Genomic DNA, 14,832 nt, shown 5'->3' on the forward strand with positions numbered 1-14,832 from the left:
ACATAACACTATTAGACTCATTTTTAAATGTGCTACTTTCCTGACTCTTCTCTTTTTTCTTTTCTTTTCGATGGAGTCTCACTGTCTCCCAGGCTGGAGTGCAGCGGCATGATCTCGGCTTACTCTGAGATTCTGGTTCTGGCGGTTCTCCTGCCTCAGCCTCCCGAGTGGCTGGGACTATGGACGTGAGTCACCACGCCCAGCTAATTTTCGTATTTTCAGTAGAGAAGGGGTTTCACTGGCAGGGCACGGTGGCTCAGCCTGTAATCCCAGCACTTTAGGAGGCTAAGGCAGGCATATCACCTGAGGTCAGGAGTTTGAGACTAGCCTGGCCAACATGGTGAAACCCCGTCTCTACTAAAAAAAAAAAAGATACAGAAAAACTAGCCGGGCGAGGTGGCGGGCGCCTGTAGTCCTAGCTACTCGGGAGGCTGAGGCAGGAGAATGGCGTGAACCCGGGAGGCGGAGCTTGCAGTGAGCTGAGATCCGGCCGCTGCACTCCAGCTTGGGCGACAGAGCGAGACTCCGTCTCAAAAAAAACCAAAAAAACCAAAAAACAAAAAATTAGCCGGGCGTGGTGGCCGGCGCCTGTAATCCCAGCTACTTGGGAGCCATAGGCAGGAGAATCGCTTGACCTCGGGAGGCGGAAGTTGCAGTAAGCTGAGACCACGCCTTTGCATTCCAGCCTGGGCAACAAGAATGAAACTCTGTCTCCAAAAAATTAAAAAATTAGCTGGGTGTGGTGGCATCTGCATGTAGTTCCAGCTACTTGGAAGGCTGAGGTGGAAGGATTGCTTGAGCCTGGGAGATTGAGGCTGCAGTGAGCTGTGATCATGCCACTGCACTCCAGCGTGTGCGAAAGAGCAAGAGACCCTTCTCCAAAAGAGAAAAAAAGGTAAAAGGGGGCCTTGAATGTTTCACTTTTACTCTCTTTATTAGGAATGTGATATTTTTTATATGTGATAATTAAAATATGCTATTTTTTCAAACAAAATAAAATGGTACTGTTACTTGTTGCATCATTTCTATGTTCTCAACTTCGTGTGCATGCATTCATTTTTTTTTTTTTTTTTTTTTTTTGAGACGAGTCTCGCTCTGTCGCCCAGGCTGGAGTGCAGTGGCCGGATCTCAGCTCACTGCAAGCTCCGCCTCCCGGGTTCACGCCATTCTCCTGCCTCAGCCTCCCGAGTAGCTGGGACTACAGGCGCCCGCCACCTCGCCCGGCTAGTTTTTCTGTATCTTTTTTTTTTTAGTAGAGACGGGGTTTCACCGTGTTAGCCAGGATGGTCTCGATCTCCTGACCTCATGATCCGCCCGTCTCGGCTTCCCAAAGTGCTGGGATTACAGGCTTGAGCCACCGCGCCCGGCCTGCATGCATTCATTTTAAGCTATGATTTTGGATTCTGTTTTTATTTTTAAAAAACCAATAAATTTTCTTTATGAAACTATCAAAAAGCAAGTGCTAATTTATTTAATATATTCTCCAGTTGAGAAATGGTCACAGGATCCAAGAGGCCACGTGTCATGAAATCAGAGAAATCATTCTTATGTTGTGGAGGCTGAACTGCTTTTGTAAGTACCTGGGTGGTCCGGCCGGATTTCCGGGTTGAATTATAACAATCTTTTGTGTTATGGGATGCCTTGCCCAGGTTGTGCAATGTAACCATGAGAACCAAGCAAACCTGTTGCTCAACTAATTCAATTCTGTTTCTTGTATATACAAATCAGGTTATTTCCATACAAACATGGTTTAATAGAATATTTACCACCTGACAAGAAGAATTGTAAAAATTTCTGTGGATTCAGTGATTTAAAAAAAAAAAACAAACTAGTTTGAAAATATGTTGTGAGCCAGCTAGGGCTCAGAGGACTTTATGGTCTTGATAAAATTCAGGTTCAGCCAAGAACGGGTGACTTCAGATGCAATTGTTCTTTACAGGTGGCTCTTTCTATCTCCTTTCTACCCACCTGGGCTACCCACAAACTTCTTCCTCATCCTAAGACTATGCTGCAGGTGTGTTAGGTGCGGCACATACCACTGATACAACCCCGGAAGAGACGCTTTTACTTCCTACTAAGGCCAAAGGCCAGGTTGGTCATTTGATTCGGAGTCAATGGGTTTGTTCTCGATCTGGGGCAGAAGGTGGGAGAGAAAGAGGAGTATATGAATGGTCCTGACAAGAGAGCATATTAAGTGTTAGTTTGAACTGTATCAAATTTCTGCAGTTTTCACACAATGACTGATAGTCATCTATTTCCTCTGAAGTAGATGATTTATTTATTTATTTATTTATTTTTATTTATTTTTTTGAGATGGAGTTTTGCTCTTTGTCACCCAGGCTGGAGTGCAGTGGCATGATCTCCGCTCACTGCAACCTCCACCTCCCCGGTTCAAGCGATTCTCCTGTCTCAGTCTCCCAAGTAGCTGGGATTACAGGTGCCTGCCACCAAGCCCGGCTAATTTTTGTATGTTTAATAGAGATGGGGTTTCACCATGTTGACCAGGCTGGTCTCGAACTCCTGACTTCAGGCAATCCTCCCGCCTTGGCCTCCCAAAGTGCTGGGATTACAGGCATGAGTCACCACACTCGGCCAGATGATTTATTTTTATGCTTTGTGTTCTGCCTTCTAAATCTATTTTGAGAAAAATGTGAATCAACTAAGTTTGAACTCAATTTCAATTTGTACTTAATTCAATAACTTTCCTTTTTTTTTTTTTTTGAGATGGAGTCTTGTTCTTGTCACCCAGGCTGGAGTGCAATGGCACAATCTCGGCTCACTGCAACCTGCGCCCCCCAGGTTCAAGTGATTCTCCTGCCTCAGCCTCCCCAGTACCTGGGATTACAGGTGCCCGCCACCATGCCTGGCTAATTTTTGTATTTTTAGTAGAGATGGGATTTCGCCATGTTGTCCAGGCTGGTCTGGAACTCCTGACCTCATGATCCACCCACCTCGGCCTCCCAAAGTGCTGAGATTTCAGGTGTGAGCCACCACACCCGGCCTTAATTCACTAACTTTTCAAACATTAATCCCTCAAAGAAAAATAAAATAAGTCTAATCTCAAAAAACGGGTTTGGAAAATGTGTTTTTAAAAAGAGAGGGAAAGGGCCAGGCGTGATGGCTCATGCTTGTAATTCCAGCACTTTAGGAGGCCGAGGTAGGAAGATCACGAGGTCAGGAGTTCTGGACCAGCCTGACCAGCACAGTGAAACACTGTCTCTACTAAAAATACAAAAATTATCTGGGCGTGGTGGCAGGTACCTGTAATCCCAGCTACTTGGGAGGCTGAGGCAGGAGAATTGCTCGAACCCGGGAGGTGGAGGTTGCAGTGAGCCGAGATCATGCCACTACACTACAGCCTGGGCGACAGAGCTAGACTCCGTCACAAAAAAAAAAAAAAAAAAAAGGAAAGGGAATGAAATTTCCAGCATATCTTTGGGCAGTTCTGTGCTGTAATTTTCCACTCTGAAGATCTGAAACTTCTAGGGATTCTGTTGCAAAAACTGCTCTTACATAAGGTTTTTCTTCTTTACCTTGTTCTATGATGTTTAGAGCCCACAATTGCTTTGTTATATTATGAGGATATTTCAGGGTCTAACCCATATAAAGATATGCAGATTATTAATCATATCTATGTAATAAATGATTACTGAAGCCCCACTATGTGCCAGTCCCTGTCTATATGCCAAAGATACAAAAATGAAACTCCCAGTCTTATTGGGGGACTATATACGTATCTGAATAATACGAAACAGTCACAGAGATGTTAAAAGAGCCACCTACAAAGTACAACTGGGCCAGAAAGTAGAACAACTCACTGCACCAGAGAGAGTCAAATAATGTGATAATAATTGATCAAGATCTTAAAGGATGACTAGAGATTCATCCAGTGGGTCCACCCAGTAGGAGTAGGCATTCCAATCACAGGGAACATTGTTTGCAAAAGGAAGGAGGCCTGAAATGCAAGATAAACCCAGAAAGGGGCCTGGAATCATTGGAATTTAGGGTACAAAGATAAAGCATAACTCCCTCTTGCCAGTTGGCTGGTTCTCTCAGCTGCCTCTCACATTCTCCTCTTATGATCCACTCCTGCCTCAGCTCCTGATGCAATAGAGTTCCTCTTTCTCTAGTCTAGCATCTCTGGTCATCCAGTAGGTAATTTTTGAGCTAGTTTACAAGCATCAGACTCCTTTCATGAAATGGACACACCTCGTGCCTCTGTGGGTATTACTCTAACAAAACCAGTTTGATTACTCCAACCGCTCATTAGGGTTTATTCCTAAAGACTTTTCAGCTATTTTCAAGTCAAATCTATCCTTGAAGAGTGAAGATTTGTCACCATTCGGGATACTTAAAAGAATATATTGCTAGTCCTGAAAGTAATCCTGAGAGGTATCCAAAAATGTTTTGAGAAATTATAGCCTTTTAAGATGATTCTTTGAAGAGAACCCTCCTTTGGATGTGCAAGCTCTAGGGTATTTTAAAATAGTCACATATTGTTAATGTTTTAGGTATGATAATGTTGTGGTTATGTTTTTTAGAAAGTCACTTTTTGGAGATATATACTAAAATAATAAGGATTAAAATGATGATGTGAGATTTGCTTTAATATAATCCAGTGAGGGGAGGAGAGGGCAATGCGGGGAGTACAGATGAAATAATATTAGGCATATATAGACTTTCCAGCATATAACTAGAAATGCTGGATAAAATATAACAAACAAAAATGTATACACAGCTGAATTTGGAGGAAAAAAAAGAAAGAAAGAAAGAAAGAAAGAAAAAAAGAAAGAAAGAAAGAAAAAATCCCCAGCGTCAGAAGTAAATTAAGGATTGAAAACCAGAACAGTTTCAAAAAGTACTAGTATATTTTTGCATATGTTTGGAATGTTTAAGAACAAAATGTTTTTTAAAAAATCACCTAGGCTGGGTGCAGTGGCTCACGCATATAATCCCAACACTTTGGGAGGTCTAGGTGGAAGAATCGCTTGAGCGCAGAAGTTCGAGACCAGCTTGGGCAACATAGTGGGACGCCCAAATTAGCTGGGCATGGTGACACATGCCTGTAGTCCCTGCTACTCAGGAGGCTGAGGCCTGAGGGTTGCTTGAGTTCAAGAGACTGAAGCTGCAGTGAACTGTGATCATGCCACTGCACTCTAGCCTGGACAACAAAGAAAGACCCCACCTCTAAAAAACAAAACAAAACACAATAATCAGTTTATTATCCACTCCATAGGTTAGGGGAATTTGAATGTTTATAAAGACCTTATACCTTTCCTGTAAAAAAAATTTTAATATATATTTATATGTAGATAAATAATATTTTAGTAATTCTAAAGGTAAGTACACAATTGAACACATACTACAAATCTAATAAGTGAATGTTTACCAGAAATTCTTTTACGCCAAATAGTTCATCACTTCTTATTTCAGCCTGTTGCTGTTTTTCATTTTACAGCACAACTATAGTACGAACACTAGTGAATAAATACTACCAAATGTGGCTGGGCCCAGTGGCTGACGCCTGTAATCCCAGCACTTTGGGAGGCCGAGGCAGGTGGATTACCTGGGGTCAGGAGTTCAAGGCCAGCCTGGTCAACATGGTGAAACCCTGTCTCTACTAAAATACAAAAATTAGCTGAGCATGCTGGTGAATGCCTGTAATCCCAGTTACTTGGGAGGCTGAGGCAGGAGAATTGCTTGAACCCGGGAGGCGGAGGTTGCAGTGAGCCGAGATCGCACCACTGCACTCCAGCCTGGGTGACAGAGCAAGACTCCGTTCCCCTGCCCCACCAAAAAACCCAAAACGATAGATACTAACAAATGTAAATGTAGAGATATTTTTCTCTCTGTTACAGTGTGTCACTTTATATTGATTTATCTTCTTTATAGCACCCCCACTCCACCTGTTTAAAAAAATTTTTTTTTTAAAGAACTCCAGGCATTCTTGGACAGTAAAGATCTTGCTAAAACCAGGTTCCTCTTTAATCAAATTGTTTAGCCTGTAAAGTAGCTTATATAGTGTGATGTCTTTAGCCCTGCTTTAGTATATAAAATGTTTTGTTACAAGAATGGTAAGGCAACGGCCGGGCGCGGTGGCTCAAGCCTGTAATCCCAGCACTTTGGGAGGCCGAGACGGGCGGATCACGAGGTCAGGAGATCGAGACCATCCTGGCTAACACGGTGAAACCCCGTCTCTACTAAAAAATACAAAAAACTAGCCGGGCGAGGTGGCGGGCGCCTGTAGTCCCAGCTACTTGGGAGGCTGAGGCAGGAGAATGGCGTGAACCCGGGAGGCGGAGCTTGCAGTGAGCTGAGATCCGGCCACTGCACTCCAGCCTGGGTGACAGAGCAAGACTCCATCTCAAAAAAAAAAAAAAAAAAAAAAAAAGAATGGTAAGGCAACTCAGTGGGTCCTCTTTTTCCCCGGGAGAGCACACAGACTCAAGGGTGTAGCGTGAGCTCACCTTTGGACCTCAGAGATCCCTTGGAGATGAATTAATTACCATAGGCAAGGTTGTGCTGTTTAAATCGACACTGAATTCATATATATGCATTTTGTAGTGGTTCTCCTTGCCCCAAATCCAGCTTAATTAACACACCCTAGTTGTTAATATTTTCGTTTTATAAATCACCTCTGCAAGTTTCAACTTATATATTTTCCAGGATACTTCCCCTTTAGGTGAATGTTTCCCAAAGTAGAACCTAAGGACCACCTGCATCTGAATCAGTTGGAGTGCTTGTTAAAACTGTAGATTCCTTGAGATACTGTCATTTGCAACAACATGGATGGAACTGGAGGTCATTATGTTAAGTGAAATAAGCCAGGCACAGAAAGACAAACTTTGCATGGTCTCATTCAATTGTGGGAGCTAAAAAATTAAAACAATTGAACTCATGGAGATAGAGAGCAGAATGATGGTTACCAGAGGCTGAGAAGGGTAGTGGGGGCCGCAGAGGTTGGGGAAATGGAGATGGTTAATGGCTACAAAAATATAGTTAGAATGAATAATATCTGGTACCTGATAGTGCAACAGGGTGACCACAGTCAACAATAATTTAATGTACATTTAAAAATAACTAAAAGAGTGTAATTGGAATGTTTGTAACACAAAGAAAGGATAAAGCTTGAAGTGATGGATACCTCATTACCCTGTTGGTTATTACCAGTAGGTAATAACCCTTATCCTCGTCCCACCCTCCCACCTTTGGTAGTCTCCAATGCCTATTGTTCCACTCCATATGTCCATGTGTACCCAGTGTTTAGCTCGCACTTATAACTGAGAACATGAATATTTAACTTTCTGTTTCTGAGTTATTTCACTTAGGATAATTGCTTCCAATTCCATCTATGTTTGGTGTCACATTAATAAATGCATAACAAATTCTTTTGCAATGATGGTTTCCTAGTTTGCTATTAATAAGCAATTTATAGAACTTTGTAGGAAGGTCTGCAATTGAGTTGCCACCTAATAGATAATTAAAAAATAATTTTTGATGCTAGATTGCCCCAAGATTTTTGACATGATTCTGACAGAGTGCAAAGAATTAAGAGCATTGTTTCTATTCCTACCTACTTATTTATGCAAACAAATTTTCTCAGTATTTACATTAATAATAAAACAGAAAAAGGTGGGGGAATGAAACAGATTGTCTCAATATAGTAAGTAATTTTTATCTAAGATACCTGACCCAATTTTAGCAAAACCATCCAGGCTCCATCTAGCTAGTTAAGAGATAGATTTAAATTAAAATTTACTTTTCTGTTTAATAATTACTTATCAACAGTTGTAATATATTCATGTTGTTTCGTCAGTAGTATTATAATAATAATTGAGATGATATCTCAATCCAGGATAATTCTTTAACATAGCTTCATGGTCACAGGAAGTAATTTCAACATATATACTTTTATTGTGATAAGATAATTGATAAAAAGACTTTTAGGAATAAAAACGTTATACTAGGATACAATTTTTTGGTGGAAGCAGAATAGAAATATGAGTTCAAGGAGAAAAAGGAAAGATACAACATTTCTGATTATTAAAGAACAGCTTGTTCATGTATTTTTAAAAAAGGGATGATGTGGTATTTAGATTATATTAGATATATTTTTTAAAGTGCTATAATATTTTTATTTTAAAATGACAATATTTACAGAACATTGGAAGTTACATCCTTTGCAACTATTTTAACATGGAATGAAGAATTTTAGATGTCAGCTTAAAAATGTGCAAGAGGACACAAGCTTTACAAAATTCTTTTAGAGGTGTTTGCAAGTAAAATGTTGGAAGACCATGTTTTAGGAAACCCCGTCCAGAGATTGGTGTGTGGAATGGACTAGAATGGGGACGAATGGGGATAAATTGGGCAAGGTACCAGTTAGGAGACAATTGATGTTTTCCAGACTTAAGGAATTTCAACTGTGTTAAGTTCACCAGCATGGAAATGAAGAGAAACAGACTAAAAGCAAACACTACTAGGAAATAAGAATTATTAGTGTCCGTTGCTGCTTCATTTCATTTTAGGTTTTAAATACCATCAAAACTGAGTTTCCTGTTTTCTGCCTGTAGACTCTGCCCTGACCTAATCTTGAACTTCTTTCCTTCCTTGCTTCCTTCTTTCCTTCTCCACCCCCACAACACTTCAACTATTCATCAGACATTCTGTGAAGTACTGGGGCCCCTAAAATGGTAAACAATAGGTCCCTGGTTTCTGATAACTTTCATTCTAGTGGAGAAGCTTATAGCTGACTAGATGCCTAGAGAGATATCACATATGGCCTATACAGCTCTACCCCTCTTTCCTTTGTAGTGTGCTACAGGACAGAGAGTTGCAGCCTTCATTTCTCAGACTCTGTCAGATTCCATATGTGACCCAGCCTCTGCCAAACAGATGTATGAATGTGGTATTTGGACAAGAGAAGTGGTACAAAGGTGACATTGTCAGAGTTGTTTGAACCAGAGTGACTCCATCTTGAAGAGATGCTGGGTAAAATAAGACTGAGACCTACAGGGCTGCATTCCCAGGAGGTTAGGCATTTTTTTGTTTTTGTTTTTGTTTTTGTTTTGAGACGAGTCTTGCTCTTGTTGCCAGGCTGGAGTGATTTCTGATCAGTCCTCAGTTTTCTGAGGATGGCACAGGAAATAGCTACCTTGGTAGGCACTTCTGGCAATCATTCTTGGAAGCTCAGCCTGGGCCTGTTTCCCCAGCCTTTCCAGTAATTTTGAAAGCTCCTAGTTCATTATATTAAATCTCTATAAGTTTAAAATAGCTAAAATGGTTTCTTTTATTGGCAACCAAATCCTGGCTGATACAGATGAAACCCTCAATGATTCCTTCTAGCCCCCTGCCTCCTGTATTGTTCCCTAAGTCTCTTTCTTGTCAAAGGGAGCTGGGATCCAACCAGCCAGTGATAACCCTGGAATGCCACATTGTTACCTGAGTTGCTACTATTCCTCCCCTGTGTGCTTCAATGCTTAGAACTAGGCTCTGGCATGACTTGTTCTGATTGGTCCAACTTTTGGGGAACTAGAATCTCTCCTGCCCTACCCTGGTGAAGGCTATTCACAAACAGATGTAAATGTGAGCTTAGAAGTACTGACCCTGGCCCCAGGCGTGGTGGCTCATGCCTGTAATCCCAGCATTTAGGGAGGCTGAGGCGGGCAGGATCACCTGAGGGCAGGAGTTCGAGACCAGCCTGGCCAACATGGTGAAACTCTGTCTCTACAAAAAAATAAAAAATTAGCCAGGTGTGGTGGCACATGCCTGTAGTCCCAGCTACTTATGAGGTTGAGGAAGGAGAATCACTTGAACCCGGGAGGCGAAGGTTGCAGTGAGCTGAGATCCTGCTACTGCACTCCAGCCTGGGTGACAGAGAAAAAAAAAAAAGAAAAAAGGGCTGACCCCTTACCTACCAATTTTCTGCTTCTATGTTTCATCCAACTGCTTAGGACTCGAGGGCTTCCCCTTGAATCTTTATTGTGCCCTTTGGACAGGGTGCCTTGTTGACCTTGCTGCTCTTCCACGTGTGTCTCTCTATAACTGGGTCATTTCCTCTAGAGCACTGATTCTCTCGAGTTGGCCTTAAAAGTTTCCTGGGAATCTAATTTAAAATATCAATTCCACAACCCAACCTTGATTGAGTAGGTTTGAGGTATGGTGGGAAGTCTGCATTTTTAACAAGAGCCACAGGGCATTCTGGCCCACAAGGACCTTGGTCTACACCTTGACAACTCTCTGATGTCAGTGTCTGGCCCATGTTAGTGGGTAGAACAGACAGCAGGTCGTAATTCCTTCCCTCTTCCCGTACTGTGAGAATGAGAAAAGAGAGAGGTTAAAGATAGCCCTAGGTTGTAAGCTTGCCTGACTGGGATTATGACTGTAGCACTAGCTCACACAGGGAAATTAAGAAGTGAAACCAGTCTGTGGAGTAAGATAATGAGTTCCCTTTGAGACATGTTGGGTTTGATATCCAAGTGAAGATGTTATATTGTTGGTAGCTAGTAATGGATCTGATGACTCAGGTCTGGAAGTTGATTAGTAATAGATTCTCTGTCGAGACTTCAGAGAATCACTGCTGTAGCTAAATTATTTCATTAATGTGATTCAAACCACGGTCGTCCTGAAGATGACATAAATACTAGTATCATGGCTAGGCGCGGTGGCTCACGCCTGTAATCCCAGCACTTTGGGAGGCCAAGGTGGGCTGATCACGAGGTCAGGAGTTCCAGACCAGCCTGTCCAACATGGTGAAACCCTGTCTCTACTAAAAATACAAAAATTAGCAAGGTGTGATGGCACGTGCCTGTAATCCCAGCTACTGGGGAGGCTGAGGCAGGAGAGTTGCTTGAACCTGGGAGGTGGAGGTTGCAGTGAGCCAAGATCGTGCCGTTGCACTCCAGCCTGGGTGACAGAGCGAGACTCGGTTAAAAACAACAACAACAAACAAATCTAGTATCATTTCCAATATGACATGGAGTCAAATATACTTATATTTCTTACTGGGTTGTAAAGCAGAAAAGTGAAAAGATTTGTGGCAGACAAATCTGTGTTATAAGTTGCGTAGGAGATGCTTGTGGCCCAGCTCTTTCCCTTAGGGCTCTCCTTCCCCCTCCCTTAATCCTTCTCCTCCTTTCCTCCAGCCCACTGAGAAATTTATCTTGGTTGTGTAAATTGGAGAAGGAAAGATTATGTGGGATAAGGGCAATAGAGAAGAATAAAAACCAAGACTAGGAGTATTATTGTAAATGTTTCAGCTGGTCACAAACCAGCTCAGGTAAGATAATGATGCTCCTGCAGGTGTCTCACAGGTCTTTGTGTAAAGGAGAACTCTAGATTCTTCTTCCAACTTTATTGTAAAAGTCCTGTTTCTGCTTTCTCTAGGAGTTAAAGCCACTGTTTAAAGTAGCTTTCAAGCTCTGTTTTCAAGTGAAATCTTATGCAGAAATAGTATTTCATTACTGTAACGCTACTTGATCAAGTTCAAATATATACCATTTGTTTATTCTAAAGTTGTTGCCTGAATTCCATGAGAACAATGAGACTGTTCTGATAGAGATGAAAATGTAAAACTAGGGTATATGGGCAATGGTTATATGTAAGCAAACAGGTTTATTCCTGATTTGTATTGTTTGCATAATATTGTTAAAATTCTGATCCATTCAGGATAATTTGCATTTGCAACTTTTTTTAAACAACATATTTTGCAATCTTAGGATACTGCAGATAAGCAGATATGGTGTGAGAACCCTAATTCTGAAATCTAAACAAAAATAATTTAACCTTGGTGTCAGTCATAGATACTGAACACAGTATGTTTTAGACACTGAGATTATTTTAGAGAACAAAACAGACACGTGGAATTTATAGCTTAAGTTCCATGAGACATAGGAAGATAGACATTAAACAAATAATTGTAAGTAATAATAAGTACATAAATTAAAGGTTGAAAGAAATTCTAAGTATGCTGGGAATGTTTGACAGGGGACCTCATCTTATATAAATGTGGTCGAAGATGTTCTTCCTAAGGAAATGATATTTAGATGAAGACGTGGAGAGTGAACAGGCAGAGGTAAGGGGAAAAAAAGTCTTCCAGGTAGATGGGTCCGTATGTGTGAAGGCCAAAAGGTGGCAGAGAGCACAGTCTATTCAAGGAACTAAAAGTCCACATGGCTTTCCCCCAACAAAGCCGAAGAGAGTGGTGAGCTATACATAGAGGTCAAATAGTATAGGACATTTTAGCCAATGCATTAAGGTAATTTGCAGAGTACTAACTGACGGGTTTTTTTAGAGTCAGAGTCTCAGTCTATTGCCCAGGCTAAAGTGCAGTGGCTCACTGCATAGCTCATTGCAGCCTCAGACTTCTAGGCTCAAGCAATCCGCTCACCTCAGCCTCTCGCGTAGCTCAGACTATAGGCTGCCACCATGGCCAGCTAATTTTTTTTTAACAACTTTTATTTTAGATTCAAGGGGTACATGTGCAGGTTTGTCACAAGAGTATATTGCATGTTGCTGACGTTTGGGGTATGATTGAATCTGTCACCTAGGTAGTGAGCACAGTACCGAACAGGTAGTTTTTCAGCCCTTGCCACCCTTCCTCCCCACTCTTGTCATCCCCAGTGTCTGTTGTTTCTGTCTTTATGTCCATAGACACCCGATGTTTAGTTCTCACGTATGAGTGAGAACATAGGGTATTTAGTTTTCTGTTTCTGCATTAATTTGCTTAGGATAATGGCCTCCAACTGAATCCATGTTGTTGCAAAGAACATGATTTTGTTCCTTTTTTTTTTCTTTTGAGACAGAGTCTCGCTCTGTCACCTAGGCTGAAGTGCAGTGGCACGATCTTGCTTCACTGCAACCTCTGCCTCCCGGGTTCAAGTGATTCTTCTGCCTCAGTCTCCCAAGTAGCTGAGATTACAGGCGTGTACCACTATGCCAGGCTAATTTTTGTGTTTTTAGTAGAGATGGGGTTTCACCATGTTGACCAGGCTGGTCTTGAACTCCTGATCTCAAGTGATCCACCTGCCTCGGCCTCTCAAAGTGCTGGGATTACAGGTGTAATACACCACACCCAGCCAATTTGTGTGTGTGTGTGTGTGTGTGTGTGTTTGTATGGCTGTGTAGTACTCCACAGTATACATATACCATTTTTTAAATCCTACCCACTATGGATGGGTACCAAGGTTGATTCCCTGTCTTTGCTACTATGAATAGTTAATTTTTAAATTTTTTGTAGATATAGAGTCTTGTTATGTTGCTGGCTTCAAGTGATCCTCCTGCCTCAGCCTCCCAAAGCACTGGTATTACAGGCATGAGTCACTGTGCCCAGCCCTAATTGATGTCTTTTTAATCCTAGAACTTTGTCAACCTTAAACCCTCCGCCACTTGGGCTGTAAGCCAAGGAGTATTTTTCCCTAGGAGACAAAGGAAGTATCCCAAAGAAAGTCAAGAACAGAAACTTAAAAGTTTTGGCTTTTAAGTTTAAAACAAAAAATTAACAAGCTAGGCATTAGAAAAATTTGGACAGCATACTCACTGAGTAAGAGTATATTACAGGGCCTGCATGGGGTGCCTGAGAGTTGGACCTGAGCACAGTCTCACAGATAAAGATGATTCCAAGTGGGCTGGGGAGAGGAGTCATGTATTTTCCAACTTAGAGCAGGCTGACCAGGATGGTGGTGGTGAAATGATGCAAATACCAAGGGCAGCAAGTGTTTAGAGGAAGAGACAGAAGGGATCAGTGTACTAGAATGGGGTTGGGGACCACCACTTAATATTTCTTACAGCATCCTGACATATCTATGTTAAGTATTTGGGCCATATTTAAAAGACAGTGGAAAGCCACTGGAGGATTTTAAACAGAAACCTGACTTGACGATATCCCTCTAGCTGGGTATAGAGAATGATTTGAAGAGTGTGAGACTGATCTAGAGGGAAACTGTGGAGTTTCCATCTATAGGATGGTAGCAGCAGAGATGAACAGAAATGGACAGCTTATAGATATTTGTCTTAGTCTTCTTAGGTTGCCATAATAAATACCATAGACTGGTGGCAAAACTATAGAAATTTGTTTTCTCCTAGTCTGGAAGTCCCAGATTAACATCTGGCAGGGTCAGTCTTTGATGAGGGCTCTCTTCTTGGCTTTCAGATATCTTCTTGCTGTGGCCACGTATGGCAGGGAGAAAGCAAAACAGACAGAGAAATCTCTTCGTCTTCTTATAAGGTCACAGTCCTATGGGATTAGGGCCCCACCCTTTGACCTAATTATATAATGTCCTAAAGACCCCCAACAGAGTTATATTAGGGGTTAGGGCTTCAATATATGAATTTGGGAAGAACACAATTCAATGCATAGTAATATCTTAACCTTTAGGAGACTGTGCTTGATTGGATTTAGGGATGAGGTGGAAGAAAGGGAGAGGAGTCAAGGATAAACTGAGGTTTCTGACTTGGGCAGAATTGATAGTGCCATTTGTGGAGATTGGGATCATTGGAGGTAGAGAAGATTTTAGGGAGAAATATCTGAACTTAATGTTAAAAATGTTTATTTTGAAATATTTATGACATATCAAATAGAAATATCAAGTGGGTAGTTGGTTATTTGGGCCTGGAATTCAGAAAAAATATGTGGTATACAGACGTTGATTTAGGATCCATTAGCCTAGAGATGGTATCTTAGTCTGTTCATGCTGCCATAAGAGAATACCATAGACTGGCTGGCTTATGATCAACAGAAATCTATTTCTTGCAGTTCTGGACACTGGGAAGTCCAAGATCAAGGCACCAGCAGATTTGGTGTCTAGTGAGAGCCTGCCTTTTGGTTCATAGACT

At 41.6% G+C, this 14,832-nt stretch overlaps 1 long non-coding RNA gene across 4 annotated transcripts in view; it reads left to right on the top strand.

The window, feature by feature from the left end:
• Positions 1-226: 226 nt before the first annotated feature.
• The window catches only part of LOC123572316 (uncharacterized), a 50,066-nt gene continuing 35,460 nt past the window's right edge, over positions 227-14,832 (top strand). The window contains exons 1-2 of one of the 4 annotated variants that reach the window (XR_012432743.1): positions 227-895; positions 1,488-1,572. This is a non-coding gene — a long non-coding RNA (uncharacterized lncRNA). The remainder of the gene's footprint in view (positions 896-1,487; positions 1,573-14,832) is intronic. The other 3 variants (XR_012432744.1, XR_012432742.1, XR_006696762.2) reach the window with 3 other exon arrangements.

This window comes from Macaca fascicularis, chromosome 3 (genome assembly GCF_037993035.2).
Source record: "Macaca fascicularis isolate 582-1 chromosome 3, T2T-MFA8v1.1".
NCBI classification, from domain to species: domain Eukaryota; kingdom Metazoa; phylum Chordata; class Mammalia; order Primates; family Cercopithecidae; genus Macaca; species Macaca fascicularis.